This window comes from Hylobates moloch, unplaced genomic scaffold, assembly GCF_009828535.3.
Source record: "Hylobates moloch isolate HMO894 unplaced genomic scaffold, HMol_V3 SCAFFOLD_5, whole genome shotgun sequence".
Lineage (NCBI taxonomy): Eukaryota > Metazoa > Chordata > Mammalia > Primates > Hylobatidae > Hylobates > Hylobates moloch.
This window is the reverse complement of record NW_026652280.1, coordinates 145,003,608-145,022,733: the sequence shown is the minus strand read 5'-3', so window position 1 is coordinate 145,022,733 and position 19,126 is coordinate 145,003,608. Positions and strand designations below refer to the sequence as shown.

At 36.3% G+C, this 19,126-nt stretch overlaps 1 protein-coding gene and 1 pseudogene across 3 annotated transcripts in view; both read left to right on the top strand.

Annotated features, from left to right (window-relative positions):
* The window catches only part of LOC116467981 (heterogeneous nuclear ribonucleoprotein A3-like), a 152,007-nt pseudogene that overhangs the window by 28,280 nt on the left and 104,601 nt on the right, over nucleotides 1–19,126 (top strand).
* ADGRL2 (adhesion G protein-coupled receptor L2) overlaps nucleotides 721–19,126 on the top strand; it is a 696,353-nt gene continuing 677,947 nt past the window's right edge. For 2 of the 3 annotated variants that reach the window (XM_058439634.1, XM_058439632.1), the window contains exon 1: nucleotides 721–772. The gene's annotated coding sequence lies outside the window, so the exon portion shown is untranslated. The remainder of the gene's footprint in view (nucleotides 773–19,126) is intronic. The other variant, XM_058439633.1, reaches the window with a different exon arrangement.

The following is a 19,126-nucleotide window of genomic DNA, read 5'->3' as shown; positions in this document are numbered from 1 at the left end:
TACATTGCAGTATATATCACTGACTCTTTGAAAGTTAACAGGGATTAATTTTCTTTCAAAATAAATATTCCACTTAACTAATTGTCTGTGTTCTTTCATTGCTGTCTACGCCATTCAAGCCAAAACACTGATCACATTCAAAACTCAGAATTTCATCCAAATTTGTTTACCTGACCACTAATAAAAGATTTTTGGTATGCTGTCTAAAATCCTAATGACAAAATAGGGAGAATCATAAAATGTTCATAAAAATCGGATGGGATCAAACATCAGCTAATCTGAGTATATTTTTCTCTATGATTAACCAGTTCTTAATGACAACATTTCTTATCTTACAACTGTGACATGAAGAGGGAGCTGTAGCTCTTCCGAGACACAGTTCTGCAAGAACCAGCTTATCCACGCTCTCCGATCTCATGTCTGTTTCTCTTTCTCTCTCCCTCTCTTGCGCTGTCCCTCATTCATGCACTCTTCCATCTTTTTGCCATTGTGCCAGCTCAATTTAAATGTATCTGCTCTGTATCTGTTCAAGTGGAGATAATCCATGCAAATCAGGAGCCGTGGCTCTCAATGCCTGGTTCACAGAGAGGACTCAGCTTGAGGAGGTCACTCGTTCACAGCCGCTCCTCCCATTACATTTTTCCCCTTATTGCAGAACTGCTGTATGTATACAGTGACTGAAAGGACTCAATTTACTGCAACTGCTGCCTGGCTTTACTTACAACTTTTTTTTTTTTTTGTAAAGGAACTTACCTCCATCTGTCTTTTCAAGGTAGGAAGTCTGATTCTTCTAAAGACGTGTGTAATGCCTCCACTGTCTGCTCATTATCAAATGTCACTTGAATGCTTTATATTGTTGCCGGCATTAGGTACAAATACTGTGATTCCAGGTGCCTAACGCTTTTGTTACTTAACCGTATAGGTAGAATTGTTTAAGTGCCGGGTATTATAATGTTTATTTTCCCTGCAGACAGCTTCAGTTTTACAATGCCAGAAAGATTAGAGTATCCACTCTCTAATGTAGAAATATAATCCTCTATCAAGTTTTCCCTCTTAGAAAAATATTAATTTCTCAGTATGCTTTAACTTATTATGTATGCTGGCCAATAATAGCCAAGTGTAAAATTCTACCGTAACAGATTTTTTTTTTAACCTGGAGCCCTCCTGCAGCATTTTCTGTGAAAAATAACTAACTGTTGAAATGTTTTTAACAACGGCAAAAAATAATAGATTTTACTTCATTTTGCTGCAAAGCAAAAAGCTGAAGGCCTTATTCCTAACAGGCCTGTCAGATAGATTTATTCTTCACCATTTTTAAATTGTTACTAGGCTATGCAGAAGTATTACAATTAGTTAGGATTCAGTTACTGTTATTATCCATGTGATTATTTATTGTTTTGAGATTGAAATTGTATTATAGAAAAGTTTAATGTAGCAAGGCTTTAAAAAACCTGAATGTTTGTATAACTCTGTTTGAGATCAATTTTTAAGAATGATTTCAATAGCCAAATGATTAAGTTTGGATTAAAAATGCATGTAAGAGGCTAGCAGATTTGACAATACACATGGTGATTTATGTAAGCAATTCCTGGGCTTATGTTACTTCATATGTGTCTCCTTGAAGTTACTTAGAATATTTTAATCATTCCTTAGTCATATCAATTTTAAAACATACTAAAATGTCATAACATTATAGACTTTAAAATCTCTTTTTGACTAGTACAAATATAATTAGAACATTCTAGTTACAATTTAGATTTCAATAAATGTAATATGTCTTTGAAATTACTCCTTATTAATATAATTTTGTATTTATTACCTTATTTTTCTAAGAAGTCTTTGACATGTGGCTATGACAAGGCTATTTAATCTCTTAGATAGAATTGAACATAAGCAGTAAACAAAGTTGACAGTACTGAAAAGAAAAAAATATCCTCTGGTATACTGAATAGTTCTGAGGACATAAATCTTACATTTCATCTTCTAGGTAGATACTTGTAGTTAGTGGAGTTCGAAGGAAAAAAATTTATTATCCACATAAAATATCTCAATGCCAAAAATGTGCAGTTCTTTTTCTTTTTGATACAGAGTCTTCTATTAAAAAAAAATGCACCCCGATTTTTGAGTACAGTACAAGGCATGAAGCCCTGTCATTGTTAGCATAAAGAAGACATCTACACAAGTATTACTGTGCAGAGGGCAATCTTTCTGTCTCTAGCATTTGTTAGGTTACTGTAAGTAGAATTTAACAGATAAGTATGTTCTGCTTCGTGGCATTTTAGTGATCCTATTGGCATGCAAGCTACTCAGCTAGGATAGCAACCGAAAAAACAAAGATATATGTTTTATAGCAGTGGGTAATAAAAGCCCTTCACAGTGAGAGAAGAGGAATTTGACTTATTTCTTACCCAGTAATTAGAATTTCTTTAAAATTCTTTGAAATACTGAGTTGTAAAGTAAACTGAGGCTTTCCAGGAAGGGCTAATTGAATTTATCTATTTGAGCCATGTAGTTGTCCATGAATATCTTCTTCCCAGACGCTGTCGCTGGAGAATTCCATTCACACCTTCAGCATTACAGGGAAAGAAAAGGATTTGTCACTAACAGTAAAGGATGACAATTTCATATTTAAAACGAGTTTGAGAACAGCACCCTACACAGGAAAACCTTAACAGATGGAAAGGTGCGTGGGATTGCCTGATTATGTGAACTTGAGACTAGTGTGAAACTAAAGGATGCCCTTTCAGAACAAAGGAACGCCATGTAATACTCTGTCAGCAGTCAGGCTGAGGATAGATACAAAAAGTGGCCAAGGAGATCTTTTGGGGACAGAGAAAATGCAAACAACCAGGCATTCTCTTTTCAACCAAATTACGAGGGTTTGACAGGTATAAAGGCACTCCCCATGGAATCTCAAACCATCATTTCACAGAGAGTTATTACAAAAGCACATATTTTTTAGACTTTCGCATTTGTTTGCAAACCTCTGAGAAAACTCTCCAAAGACCTAACTTGCATGCCTTAAGTTAGGTTTTACAACTATGCATCCTAAATAAAATGATCACAGCCTTCAACTCCCTTGGGTTTCTTTTGCCTTATCTGTAAACTTGCCATTCCTCTAGTAACTCATTCAAGCAACTGTTCAAGATAAGTTACATTTTGCTCCATTTTAGTGTGCCTTGCAGCAGAATCTGTAGAACTGGTAAACTTTATGGCTATATATAATACCATGTTGTTATTCCCACCTGGCTCTTTGCTGCTGCTTTTACTGAGTACAGTTAAAAAGATAAATTATCATCTTAAAAGGATGCTATGGAAGGTGTTAATAAGTTCTATCTAACTTCAGGAGTGTTCACTGGGGCCATAGAAACTTGCAACCCTGCTTAAGGGGAAACGAAGTGCGTCATCAGCAGACATTCACTGCCTATATCATCTGTAAATATTTCAAATTTCAGGAAGGATTCTATAATACCATATATTTCCTAAATCTTGGAAGTTATTGCTGTGTACAGATTGATTATGATATTAAGTGAAAACCCAACAGATTTTGCTTTATAGGTAATAACTTAAATTTGTACACCACCAACTGTGGGGTCAGTGAAACCATCATCCCCATTTCAAAGATAAAGAGAGGTACAGAGAGGTTAAGTAACTTAGCTGAGGCCACACAGTTGGGATAGAACTGGGATGTGAACCCGTTTATTCTGTTCCTGGCTTTGAAAACTCACACAATAATGCCTTCCTAATTATCTCTGATGACTAAAAGTAGGGACAGTCCACCCCCCACAAATAGCAAAAGTGCTCCGATTTGCCCATTTATCATCTGGATTCAAATATCTGATTCTGATTTTCCAACTCTTTTCAAAGCTCTTCACCTCAATCTGTGTTATCATGATCACATAGTTTTTAAAAGTTGTTTCATTTAATGCATGTCAGGAATGGTTACTCTTACAGAACATTTGTCTTTTACCTCAAGGAGTTAAGAACTAAATCAGATCTGTAATTGACTGACTTGTCTACTGACAGCCTTTGAAGAGCCACCACTCCCCACCTTGTTTTTCTGTCTAAAGAGCAAGATTGACATCTCTTTATAGGTTTAAAATTTGTCAGTGGTGTAAAGTGCTCAGTAATGATGGAAATTAACCTGAGGTTTTATCTAACTACCTTTCCTAGCAACTCCATTGAAGTTCTGATAACAATTAAAATTTTGATGCAAACAACTGTTCACATCAGAAAAAATACTTTTTTCTGTCTTGTCATGCCCTACTTCAAAATATTCTGGTTGTAGTGGCTCTTTTCCTTACCTTTCACTGCACTGGATGCATCTGAATGAAAATTTCCCCAGCCAAAATACACCAGCACATTAGAAAAGCAAATAAAGAAAACAAATGAAGTAGCAATGCATGTTTAAATGGTCTGATGGTGAAACATTGAATATAACTATCTGTTCTTGTGTCAGTAGTTGTTATCTCCTTAAGGAGAACTGAGTAAGAACAGGTCTATACAGGGCAGCATTTGTGGCCTTATTTCTGTCTGTTTATTTGGGATAGCCTTTTAATTGTCTCCCACTTTCTTTCCTCCCAATGTGAAAAGATGAACTATTATGCATGTAACTCATAGGTATCTGATTCAAAGACTGTGTTTATTTGACCTGTGGATATCAGACATCTAATATAAACAAAAACCCAAACATCATCAACACATAATCAAGTGGCAGAAGTTTGCAGAACATGGGTCAGTAGCAATTGAGCAAGCTACACATTTCTCAAGTAACAAATGAAAAACAATTTTGATGGTATTCTGTGATACCAGCATTATTTTTAGATCTTCTTTGAAGTATCAGGCAGATGGACTGCCCTGTATATCCACAACCTCTATCTGCTGGCAGGCAGAAAGCCCAAGAACCTATCTTTAAAGTTATTTTAATATATCAGTTTTGCCCGGATTAGCCAAGTTAGATGTCGACCATTGGTATGGAAAAGGTTGGGAATTAATTTAAATTTGAGCTAACCCTGCCATCATCTCTTGCTGAGTGAGTCCCTTAGCCTGTGAGACATTCTTTTCAGATTTGATTTCTCCATTACTTGGTTGATATTCTCTCTTTGAAAGAAAAAAAAAAAAGGAGGAGTGGTGAGAAGAGAACAGAGGATGGTGATTTTGAGTCTATGTTGATAGAAACATTCAATGGAGTTAAAATTGACCTACAACCATTTGAAGAACGTGTCCCTCATTACTAAATTCTTTGGCTGTAATACTGAGCTCCCTATCTAAAAAGATGTCAATTTCCTGAAATTAAATATAAAACCAAGGGATTTTTCTCACTGAGGAAGGTGTGCAAAAATATTTAAACAACTTAACTCTGAAATGTATTAGCAATCAGTTCAGACTGGACAGTTAACATATTCAAGCTCAAAACTAAAACTTCATTAGATAAGACGTACATTTTGGTAAGCAAAACTTCATTAGATAAGATGTACCAGGATTAGAAAGTCTGTTTGTTACTGTTGTTGTTGTTTTATGGTTGTTGTTATACATAGTTCCTTCTATCTTCTCCTAGAAAAATTAATCAAGTGCCCTTTCTGCAACTGAGACCTCTTTTCTGTCTATTCTCAATGCCTGCAGTTTATATCACACAAGTCAGCCACTAATTGCATTTTTTTTTCATATTTCCCAGGTTGTTTCATGGGACATATTCTTGTATTCCCAGTAGTTTGTAAACTACTTGAGGGTGAAAATCATACTTAATCTGTGTCCTTCACAGTCCTAGCCTCAGCACTAAGACTAGAGTGCTTCAGATACCTATGCATTTGAATGGTTGGTTGAATTTTGTAAAAATCGAGTTAGCTTACGTTATATATTTTTAAAAATTTGTTTCAGGAGCAATGAGAGGAACATCTATCCATCCAACACATTTCTTAAGACTTATATTCCAAATACTGAGCCTACGCTCTCTGACAGCATATTAAAATTTACACATGCTTAATTTTAAAAATTGCAACAAGAAAAGAAATTATTCCAATGGATAAAAAATATATACTATGATTTCTCTTTTTGGAAGTTAAAAGGAGAGGCAACTGGTAAAAGAACCAAGGTGAAAAGTTAAGAAAAGAAGAAGATTGAAAGACAAAGAGAAAAATACAGAAATACAGAAGACAGTGGGGGAATGGGGAAGAGAGATGAGGAGAAGAGGGTTTAGGAGATTTTAAAGAATTCAGACTTTGGCATTTTTTATTAACTTCAGTTTTCAGCTTTTAAACCTCTGTCACTAAATCTTCAGACACTATAAATGAAATAGAAATAATAATTAATCTTAAAGGAAATTATTCTTCGTCCTGAAGCTTTGGCTTCCCAGGAATGAATACGTTAAGAGGAGTTAGGGTCCTAAGCAATGATGGAAGCAAAGAGAATGTAAGGTGGCTTTTAAGGCAAACTATGGAATAGTCAATCCAATAAGAAACCTACAGAAAGAGTTTACAACCATAAATCAGGCTCTAAAAGGAATTTTGCAAATCCAGTTTTACCCAGGCAGACACCATCACCCAACCAGTGTGGAGGTGGAGCCTGTCAGAGAAGTGGGTTTCAGGGCAGCTTCCAAGATACAATGATTGCCAGCCAGCATGCTCTTGGAACAATGAGACGTGGACCTCAGGAGGCAGTGCTGGCAGGAGCCAAACAGAAAAAGCAGTTTGGGGTCCACCAACGTGGATAGAAAGCAGAACTTTCTATCCCCTTCTGGGTGCCAGGGCCCAGGGGAAAGGTCCCAGTTGCCCCAAAGATTCGGGGTAGGTAAAGGAACTAAACATATGGATTTTCTACCTATTGAGGTACTCTAACCACATGCTAGAGGTATTTTGTTTCTCAGCTCTTAGTCATTTCATTTTTTCAGCCTTTAGCCATTGAGATGTTAAGAGTATTTGTGAAATCCTTTTGATTAGCAAATGAAAAGCCATTGTATACTGGCTTCTGGGGTATTATCGGATTCAGAGAGGGATGGAGCAGTCTACAGGTGACTGTGGATATGTATTTCTAATTGATGAGAGGGATGTAGGACCTTGGTTTAAAGTTCTGCATTCTTCATTGGAAAACAAAAACCAAAGACATTTAAAAATCATGTAAACTGAACTTACAGAGAAAACATAATGAAACAAAAAGAGTACTAGTTTCAGACAGACAGACCTGAGTTGGAATACAATATACGGGGAGTACTATTGAATCTCTCTGAGCTTCAGCTTCCTTAAATGGAAAAAATACCCATTTCTCAGCTTTATAGTAAAGAAATAAAATAAGTCTGCTACATGCCCAAAACAATACTAAGTTCACTGAAGACATTTGAAGTTCCTCACTATCCTCATTTTGTTTTCTGTTCAAAATCAAATTTATAGTACCCTGGATCCCACTCACAGACATAAGTATTTAAATGTTTCATGACTTCATTTTATTTTGTAGCTAAGAAAAGAAAAGAGATTTATGGGACATCAAAGCGCTGATCCTAACCTGTTACTAACAAAGTGAGGCTTAAAATTCTTAGGTCTTCTCATAGGCAGTGAGCAGACCACAGATGTAAATTAGCATATCCTTAAAGAAAGATGCTTCCTATGCTGGGGGTCACATTTGTAGTGTTGATTTAAATTAATATTTTCACCTAATTCTGCTTCTCAGGTCTTGATTTAATATCCTTAAGGCCTGATGCCTATGGACCAGCACGTGTGAATTTCTACGGCTCTTAAAACGGCATGCCTGTCTCTGCTCTTAGCCACTCGGGTGATAGGTGCTAGTTCAGAGCTTGCTGAATTTCCTTCTGAAAGTGGTATCTGTGCAGGCCACTCTGAGTTTCCAGTACCAAAGTTCAAAAGCCAGATTGCAAACTTTTGAAAGAGTTGACTATAGATCAGACAAATATAAAATTCATTCTAAGAGGACTCTCCTTCTTAGCTTTTTCTGTGTGAGAGGAGAGCACAGAGCACATGTCAGAAGAAAAGAAGCATCAGGACATGAAAAAATCAAGAGGACATTTCACAGCTTTGTAGGATTTTTTCTGATTTCTTTGGAAACTATGTAAATGAATTCTTTAAACACAGACTGCCATTGATTTTTTTCTGGTGTTCATTGATTCCCTCATCATTGCTTCATGTATGTGTTCTCCCAAAACATCTAGTATTGATATTTCTCTCCTTCATACTCTGTCCCCAATCCATTATAAGCATATCATTCAAACCTGTTTAGTTTCCTATGAAAGATTATATTAAGTGCACTTTTAGTGTAATTATGTCGATAGTGAAAGATAAACATGTATTAGGCAGTACAAAATGCTGATTATCTGTCAGGGTAAATCTGTTTATTTCAGATATAGCAATCTGACAACCCCTGGTGTTAATCATGAAAGTACATGCTTGTGCCAGGTACTGTTTGGTGCGGTTCTGACAGTGAAATGCACTCAATGGCTTACCTCTGTGATGTAATCTTCATCATGTATAAACCCATATACATGTGTATCTATGTCATAAAGTGCAGACTGTGGATTATGTGTTTTAAGCATGTGTGATGTACTTATATTTTGGTATTTTTTTTGTGTGTATGGAAGACAAAGTATAATTTGAGAAGCAACAATGTCCAGTTTGCATTGACAGCACTGTGTAAAATGGAATGGCTTGAGAAAGGAGAGAGTGGATTATAGGATTAGGCTGCATTTCAGTTTGTACCCAGAGCTGGGTTTGCCCTCAGTAATGTCAGCTCAGAACCATTTGTATTAATCCACAGAAAAAAAGAAAGAGTCAGTAGAAAAAAGGAGAATCAGGAGGTAGGTCTGGAACAGGATATTCATCCGATTCTCAACACAAACATGCTTCCTTTATTCTTTAACTTTTTTCCTTGAGATAGTAATTTCTAAATATATCCTAGAAACACTGCTGACTGCTAGACGCTATTGGACATAAAGTTCCTCTTTAATGAGATAAAATAGTGTCAGGAAGTCAACATGTTACACATGCTGGGGCAGAATTTCACCAGGCTTTTGTGCAGCAGAAAATGAATAGAAATGACAATGAATTGAATATTCAGGCACAGTTTGCCAACTCCTCTGAAAAATAATCTTGTCTGACTTTATTACATTGTGATCATTTCCTGAATGCCGTAAAATGCTGAGTAAAATAATAAAAATTAATACATATATTGACATTTCAGTTTTCTAAATAGAAGCTGAGAAAATATAAACAGCATTTGGTCTTTGCAACTCTTCCAACCAACCATTTGTATGCTGACTAATTCACTTACACTCAGATACCTCATTCAGCCTTAATATAAATGTCTTCTGAAATAATTTCTCACCAGTAGATTATGCACATCTTTAGTTTGATTCAGAATTTACATGTGTAGTTTGCATAATTTTGCATCAGAGTGTCTGCTTTAAATTAAGTAAAGGTCACTGTCATTCATAATCAAAAAAGAAGGTGGATTAAAGGTCACAATTCAATAAAAAATTGATTAGAGGTAGAGATTTGTTCATGTGACACAATATCATTGGATAAGTGGAAATATGAGTCAACAAATTAACCTCAGTATAAGGGGTGACCTGATTCTTTGCCATCAAAAAAATCACATCCAGATTGCTTTTTTCCCAATGTTTAACTTGTTTTACTCTATGTAGCAGTGACAGTTACTTCAGTTAATACCTCTTACCACTGGGGGTCTTTTATAATGTCATTTGGTTTAGAAATGACATAATGACAATTTTATCTCTAAAATAAAATAGTAAATTATAATGAATTAATAATAGACAGATATGGATTAGAAAGTCCCTCAGGGCTTATGGTTACTTCTACCATTTTTCCCCTGAGGTAGTTCCTAGTACTTCTACTCTTTTTGAAGGATGGAGCTGTCACAGCATATTTCTTCTCTTACGTCACTATTTTCTACCTCTCACGGACACTAAGAGCCCATGCAAACCCTTTGGAATTTTGACATCTATTCAGTATTAGAATAGATAAGTTCAAAATAAATGTAGCTAGGGATCGGCAATTAGCTTTTCTTGATTTATTGAACTTTTAAAAATATGTCTGTTTGACAGTGACTTGAATAAATGGAAAGCAATTGAAAATAAACAAATGCTAAGTTGCAGTATATATTTTGTCCATAAGTCAACTTGAATATCTGAAGGAAGATAATTGATACACATTTCACTTGGAAGTTTGGCATAAGTTCTGAGACATTAACATCAATACTTACTGTAACAGAACTCACATTTATTTCCTCATCTTATATTTTCCTTCTCATGTGTGCCCTTGACTTAAGGGGAAATCTTCCTTTCTTCCCTTAGCTGTTTGTCTGCTCTATTTGTTATATTGGCATCTTAGCATAGGATCATCTACCAAAAAAAAAAAAAAAAAAAAAGAAGAAAAGTAGACAAGGAGGCACCACCTTTTTAAAGTACATTGTTTATTTTTCCAAAGAAAATCAAACACTTTTAAAGGAACTATAAAGGTTAAATGGTTTAAGCAGATTATAATTAGTTAATTTTGTTAAACATATACCGGATCAATTTTACATTATTTTAATTACCTTTTGGAATAAATGGTTTGGTGAACAAATTCACTTGATGTTCAGGATCAAACAAAATTACCTTTCCTCTGGGTAGGCTTAAGTTTCACAAAATGATTTGAAAATGACCTCCTTTGCTTTCATCTAAAAATATCTTTGGATTTAGGAAATGATTAAAGTTGGATATATTGTGTTTTAGGCCAATCATATTTTATCATTTTCATAGCTTATTCTTTCTTTAAAGAGGAAAATAATGAAACTTCACTAAACAGATGTTCCCCCTTTAAGGAGATTCTTGGAATTTATACACTAACATGGTATATGCAAGGTTGATTCAACTCCTATTTCTGACAGAAGGCATTATTATATTCTGGAAAGTTTATAAAATTTTTTGCTGACAAGATATAGAAATGAAAGCTGGATGATTATTAAATATTATACCCAAATCAGAGACATTCTGATTTATGTCTTTGCAGTGTACATATGTATGTGTATGTACTTATACTCATGCCTAGAAAGAAGCAATCTCTGAATTGTAAATATCCAGATCCCAGGTATACATTAAAAAGCATACATGACTATCTCTCATCCACCCCAATTTAGGGCATCTAGGGAGCAATGCTGGGAAAGTGCAAATGGAATTTGACCTTTCTTTGTCAATGAAAAGTTAGCAAGTTATCCTAGTGTCCAATGCTATCTGTCTGTCTTTTTCTTTACAACAGTCATTCTCAACTAGGGATGATTTTGCTTCCCTGGTGACATTTGGTAATTTTGAGAGGCATTTTTGGTTCGGGTTGGTGGGGAGGTACTGGTACTATGGGCATCTAGTGGGGTAGAGGCTACATATGCTGCCGAACATTCTAGAATACATAACACAACCCCCACAACAATGACTCATTCTTCCCAAAATGTCAATAGTACTGAGGATAAAAACCCTTTCTTGTAGCACAGAAGGAGGTATTTCTTCACTCTGTCTCAACTCTGTTGTATCTCTCTCCCCAACCCTCAACCCCACATAATCCCGTATTGCATCTGGCTCACTGCTTTTCATCCCTCAGAACTCTTCAGGCACTCATCACTTCATTCAAGAAAGTGCCACTGACCGGTCTGAGTGCGATGGCATTCCTTGGTGTTACCATCCCACTGTATCCCTCTGAGCTCTGTTGACTGACTTTTCTATATCCCATTCTAGACCATAAATGTTTAGAGAGTTGTATGTTGTATCACTAACATCTGCATAGTTTGTGGGAACATAGTAACTCCTCTGTTAAGATTTGTTGTTGAATAAAGTCAAGTTTGTCTCTAGAAACAGCATAGTACAGAGTGTTAGGGTTTAGCTTAAATTATACTTAAAATACTATCTCAGGAATTGAGGGATAAATAAGTAAATCATAGTTGGTGGACTGAAAACATAACTGTTCTTAAAATTTTTTGGAACAATCATTTGTAAGTAGGGGGTCTGTCTGCATATTTATTTATATCTATACAGCTGAATATGTTTCAAAACATAATTATATGTTTATGAAACATGTTATTTCAAAACATAATTATATGTTTATGAAACATGACATGATTGTGTGTGTATAGATGTGTGTGTACATATGCACATAATTTCAATAGGTATACATTTTAATGATGACATTCCATGATTGTATCATAAATGCGTACACATAACCAAATGAAGCATCTTTATATTTACATCATTAAATTTTTCAAACTCTGACTTTATATTTAAGATACCAAATACTATATTTGCAATAAAATAGAAAAACACACTCTCCACCTTTAAAGAACATAGACACTACACCTTTAATAAAATCACTGTCATTTCTGTTTCATGCTTTTCTGATTTCCGTATTTTATGTTATGAATATGGTCAATAACAGTATCAAATTATAAAAATACACCTGTACAACTGAATAAGTAAATAATTTAGTTTATTGATTCATATTAGTCAATGAGGCCAAGATTACATTTTACATCAATTGTTATACTTTTAAGAGTAATATTTATAACTCTGCATTTTGATAATATTATTCCCCTTTGTTATTTCATAAAGAAGAGGTGAAGTCTAAAGTCAGGCTGTGCCATTTAGAAGCTGTGACACCTTAAACAAGTTATTTAATTCCCTAAGCCTCATGTTTATCTGTAAAATGGGGGCAATACTGATATCTACTAATAGCAACCTTACATAGTTGTTTCATAGACAAATGAAATGATATTTTAAAAGAATTCAGCCTACAGGCACACAAAGTAGTTGAATAAATGGTGACTATTACTAATATACTACTAGTTGCAAAAGTAACCATGATAGTAATAACTACAGTGATGGGACAGCATGAATCCAGGGTTTCTTTAGTAATCTGGAAAATATACCTAATAATATTTCTACAACTTAAAATTAAATTTACTTTGGAAAAATGTTTTATAAAAAGAGATCGTCTGGTATGTTTTTTTCTTACTGGAGTCATAAAATTCAGCATTGCTGATGCTTAAGAGCAAACTCACCTCTCTTAATGAATCCTTTCTTCAACTACTTTAATCATCTCTCTCTTCTTTCTTCTACTTTCATTTTTTCATTGCATGCAACAGTCATTTTATCCTCCATCAATTCTTTTTTTTTTTTTTTTTCTGAGATGGAGTTTCGCTCTTGTTGCCCAGGCTGGAGTGCAATGGTGCAATCTCAGCTCACCGCAACCTCCACCTCCTGGGTTCAAGCAATTCTCCTGCCTCAGCCTCCCGAGTAGCTGGGATTACGGGCATGCGCCACCACCCCGGCTAATTTTGTATTTTCTTTTTTTAGAAGATACGGGGTTTCTCCATGTTGGTCAGGCTGGTCTTGAACTCCCGACCTCAAGTGATCCACCTGCCTCGGCCTCCCAAAGTGCTGGGATTACAGGCGTGAGCCACCGCGCCTGGCTTTATCCTCCATCAATTCTATGGTGATGCTCACTTGTTTGTTTGAAAGAATTTTAGAGCAAATTCCAGATTTATACTTCTTTAATATATCCAACAGCATTTTTCCTACTCTTCCATGTCCTGCTGTGGCTCAACAGAGCAAGCTAATCTTAAATACAAACCCAGATTTTTTTTCAACAGGGTGCATCATAGATAAGAAAGGCTGTGAAATATGCAGATTTGTCATCAAACTAAGAGAATTCCCTACCTTTCTCTCCCAGTGATCCCAATGGGCCTATGGGTCAAACCTGTCTTTGAGAACAGCATTTCTACAAAGCTGATCATAGAGGCGGGGCTCAACAAATGTTTTCTGAATGGAACTGGAATTATGAATGTTTCTAGTGAATGGTTCTATAAAGGCTAAAATAATTGTAAGTCGAATTATCATGAGTTTTTATTGCATTCATTAATTTCACTTCTTAGAACAAGGCAATAATTGTAGAGGAAAATAAGACCCATTGACTATTTTGTCTTCTCAGCCTTCTAGGTCAACTATCTGAGCTTTCCGCAGTCATAATCTTTCTGCTGGTGCAGGGTCTTGCCTCCATGTTGGTGGCTGCTGACTTATCAGGATGGTGCCTGCTGAAGGTTGCAGTGGCTGTTGCAATTTCTTAAAATAAGACAACAGTGAAGTTTGCTGCATTGATTGACTTTTCCTTTCATGCAAGATTTCTATCATACAATGTTGTTTGATAGCATTTTACCTGTAGAACTTCTTTCAAAATTGGAGTCAATCCTCTCAAACCCTGCTGCTGCTTTATCAAGTAAGCTTACATAATATCCCAAATCCTTTGTTGTCATTTCAACAATGTCCACAGCATCTTCACCAAGAATAGATTCCATCTCAAGAAACCAGTTTCTTTGCTCATCCATAAGAAGTAACTTTTCATCCATTCAAGTTTTGTCATGAGTCTGTAGCAATTCAGTGACATCTTCAGGCTCCAGCTAGTTCAATTTGATAGTTCCACCACATCTACAGTTACTTTCTCCACTGTAGTCTTGAACCCCTCAAAGTCATCTATGACAGTAGAAGTGAACTTCTTCCAAACTCCTGTTAATGTTGCCATTTTGACTCCTCCTATGAATCATGAATGTCTTAATGGCATCTAGAATGGTGAATCCTTGCCAAAAGGTTTTCAAATTAATTTGCTCGGACTCCCTCAGAAGAATCTCTATCTATGGCAGCCATAGCCTTATTAAATGTACTTCTTAGATCATATGACTTGAAGGTCAAAATTCCTCCTCGATTTACAGGCTGAAGAATGGACGTTGTGTTAGCAGACAGAAAAACAGCATTCATTTCTTTGTGCATCTTCATCAGAGCTCTCAGCTGACCAGGTACATTGTAATGATAGTAATATTTTGAAAGAAAGCTTCTTTTCTGAGCAGTGGGTCTTCATAATGGGCTTAAAATATTCAGTAAACCATGCTGTAAACAGACATGCTGTCATCCAGGCTTTGTCATTCCATTTATAGGGCACAGACAGAGTAGATTTAGCATAATTCTAGAGTAGATTTAGCATAATTCTTAAGGGCCCTAATGTTTTCAGAGTGGGAAATGAGCATTGGCTTCAAACTTAAAGTCATCAGTTGATTTAGCCTCTAACAATGTCATCCTGTCCTCTGAAGCTTGGAAGCCAGGCATAGACTTCTCCTCTCTAGCCAGTTAAGTCCTAGATGGAATCTTTTTCCAATATAAGACTGTTTTGAATATATTGAATATCTTTTTAGCATGGCCACCTTTATCAACTCTCTTAGCCAGATCTTCTGGAAAACTTGCTGTAGCTTCTATATCAGCATTTGCTTCACCTTGCAGTTTTATGTTATGGAGATGGCTTCTTTCTATAAACCTCATAAGCCAACCTCTGGTAGTTTCAAACTTTTCTTCTGAAGCTTTATAAAATTGAAGAGAGTTAAGGCCTTGCTCTAGATTAGGTTTTAGCTTACTTAGGGCAATTTGGGGGCTATTTTGGTCTTCTATCCTGACGACTAAAAGTGTATCAGCAATAAAGCTATTTTGCTTTCTTACCATTCATGTGTTCACAAGAGTAGCAGTTTTAATTTCCTTCAGAAACTTTTCCTTTGCATTCCCAAGTTGGCTAAGTGGTGCAAGAGGCCTATCTTTCAACATGTCTGAGCTTTTAACATGGCTTTCTCACTAAGCTTCATCATTTCTAGCTTTTGATTTAAAGTTAGAGAGAGGCAACTCTTCCTTTCACTTAGAGGCCATTGCGTGGTTATTAATTGGCTTAATTTCAATATTGTTGTGACTCAGAAAATAAGGAGGCCTGGTTGAGGGGAGAGGGAGAGAGACCAGTGGATGAGCAGCCAGAGAATACCCTGTGAACAGAGCAGTCGGAACACACATTTATCGATTAAATTCATGGTCTTACATGGGTGTGGTTCATGGTGTTCCTAAACAATTATAATAGTTACATCAAAGATCACTGATCACACATCACTGTCACAGATATAATAAAAATGAAAAGGTGTGAAATATTGTGAGAATTACCAAAATGTGACACAAAGACATGAAGTGGTTACATGCTGTTGAAAAAAAAAATGATGCCAATAGACTTGCTGGACCAAAGTGTGCCACAAACCTTCAGTTTGTAAAAAAAACACAGTAGCTGCAAAGCACAATAAAATGAGGCACGTGTACATTATTTAGACCACGACTCTTACTAACATTTTTAAAAGCAAATGCTGAAATTTAAAAAACAAGTTTATTTAAATACATATTCTTCATATATTTTTGCCATACTATTTTTTTCAACGTTCGTCCTTAAAGGTACAGGACTAATTCATACACACATACACACACACACACACACACACACACACACACGGTATAAACAAAAAAAAAGTGAATCTTTGACCCTACGTGGTGGTGAAATGCAAATTTCTATCTTTGGCCTTTGCTATTGGGGAACCTGCCCCGATAGTCACTTAGGTTCTTTTCTATTTTCCCTAAACATTGGCCAGTTTGAGAAATAAAAGGACAGAGCACAAAAGAGAGAAATTTTAAAGCTGGGCATCCGGAGGAGACATCACATGTCAGTAGGTTCTGTGATGCCCCACAAGCCACAAAACCAGCAAGATTTTATTAGGGATTTTCAAAACCAGAGGGAGTGTGCAAATAGGTGTGGGTCACAGAGATCACGTACTTCACAAGGTAATAGAATATCACAAGGCAAATGGAGGCAGGGTGAGATCACAGGACCACAGGACTGGGGTAAAATCAAAATTGCTAATGAAGTTTTGGGCACCATTGTCATTGATAACACCTTATCAGGAGGCAGGTTTTGAGAGCAACCTGTCTAACCAAAATTTATTAGGCAGGAATTTCCTCTTCCTAATAAGCCTAGGAGCGCTATGGGAGACTGGAGTTTATTTCACCCCTACAGTCTTGACCATAGAAGACGGCCACACCGAAGGGGGCCACACCGAAGGGGGCCACCCCCAGGCACGTATTCTCTTTCCCAGGGATGTTCCTTGCTGAGAAAAAGAATTCAGTGATATTTCTCCCATTTGCTTTTGAAAGAAGAGAAATATGGCTCTGTTCTGCCCAGCTCACTGGCAGTCAGAGTTTAAGGTTATCTCTCTTGTTTCCTAAACATTGCTGTTATCCTATTCTTTTTCCAAGGTGCCCAGACTTCATATTATTTAAACACATATGCTCTACAATTTGTGCAGTTAACGCAATCATCACATGGTCCTGAGGTGACATACATCCTCCTCGGCTTATGAGATGACAGGATTAAGAGAATTAAAGTAAAGGCAGGCATAGGAAATCAGAAGGGTATTGACTGGAGAAGTGGTAAGTGTCCATGAAATCTTCACAATTTGTGTTTAGAGATTGCAGTAAAGACAGGCATAAGAAATTATAAAAGTATTAATTTGGGGAACTAATAAATGTCCATGAAATCTTCACAATACACGTTCTTCTGCCATGGCTTCAGCCGATCCCTCCGTTTGGGGTCCCTGACTTCCCGCAACACCTTGCTTTTTATACATTGAATGTGAACAAAGTAAATATGCTTAGCCAAATTGCACATGAAACAAACCTCAAAAAGATACCATATATGATATTTAGGAATAAAGGTAACAGGACGTGGTAAGTGCGCAATAATGTACATCAGTTAAAAACGTGAAATATACAATTTTAAATTAGGTTTTCTAGCAAGGAACTTTAGTTAGGGAGAAAAAAGATTTATGGTCTTCTAATCATAAGTTTAATATGCGCCAGTGGTGATAGGACGGCTAAAAAAGAATACCACCACCTTAAGCTAGATTAATAGACATTGTAAAAAGGACAGTGGAAAGAACGATCTCATTACATTCTCCAATTATTAGATCACATCTGGCATATTATAATTAGTTCTATACATTTAAGGGAGAACGTTGAAAAACATGGTATATCAAAAATATGGGGCCAAGTTGAAGAAAGTTTTAAAAACCATGTTATATGGGGAATAGTAAAATAACCAAGTGGTTGACCTAGAAAAAAGAAGACTAAAGGGAGATATCATAAACAATGGATATGGATCACTATGGATATCTTTCTTTTGATGTTTTTTGTTTGTTTGTTTGTTGAGACAGGTTTTCTCTCTGTTGCCCAGGCTGGAGGGCAGTGGGGTGATCTCAGCTCCCTGCAACCTCCCAATCTTGGGTTCAAGCAATTCTCCTGACTCAGCCCCCTGAATAGTTGGGACTACAGGCTTGTGCCACCACGGGCCCAGCTAATTTTTGTATTTTTAGTAGAGATGGGGTTTCGCTATGTTGACCAGGCTGGTCTGAAACTCCTGATCTCAAGTGATCTATCTGACTTGGCCTTCCAAATTGCTGGGATTACAGGTGTGAGCCACTGTGCCCAGCCTATAAACAAATATTAATTGCCATTTTGGCAAGCACTGTGCTTATGTATGATATAAACACAGAAAATAGAAAAGAAAATTTTTCTGGTTTTTTTTGTTTGTTTGTTTGTTTTTGTTTTGAGGCAAAGTCTTGCTCTGTCACACAGGCTGGAGTGTGGTGGTGTAATCAAGTTTCATCAGCCTAAATCTCCTGGGCTCATGCAACCCTCCCACCTTAGACCCCAGAGTAATGGAGACCACATGTGGGAGCCACTGTACCAGACTAATTTAATTTTTTTTTTTTTTTGTAGAGAATAGGGTCTCACTATGTTGCCCAGGCTGGTCTGGAACTCCTGGACTCAAACAATCCTCCTACCTCACACTCCCAAAATGCTGGGATTATAGGCATGAGCCACCACACCCAGCCAAGAAATTGGTGTTTTATCGTTTTGTAAATGGACTTTATATTCGAGGAGAAGATAGACTTTAAATAATCACACAAAGAAACCTTTGATAACAAATAGTGATAAAGAGGAAAAGCTACAACTAAAAAATAAATAAGCTGATCAGATTTAATTGGAATAGAGCATATAGTCAAGGAACACTTCCCTGAAGAAGTGACATTTAAATCAAATTAATAAAGATGGATATGGGGAAAGTGGTTATTCCAAGCAATGAGAATAGCATATGCAAACCTCATAATTAAGAGGCCCTTAAAGTAGAAAAGAGCTTGGTAAAATTGAGGACAAAGAAGAGTGCAGAAAAGAGGAGCATCACAA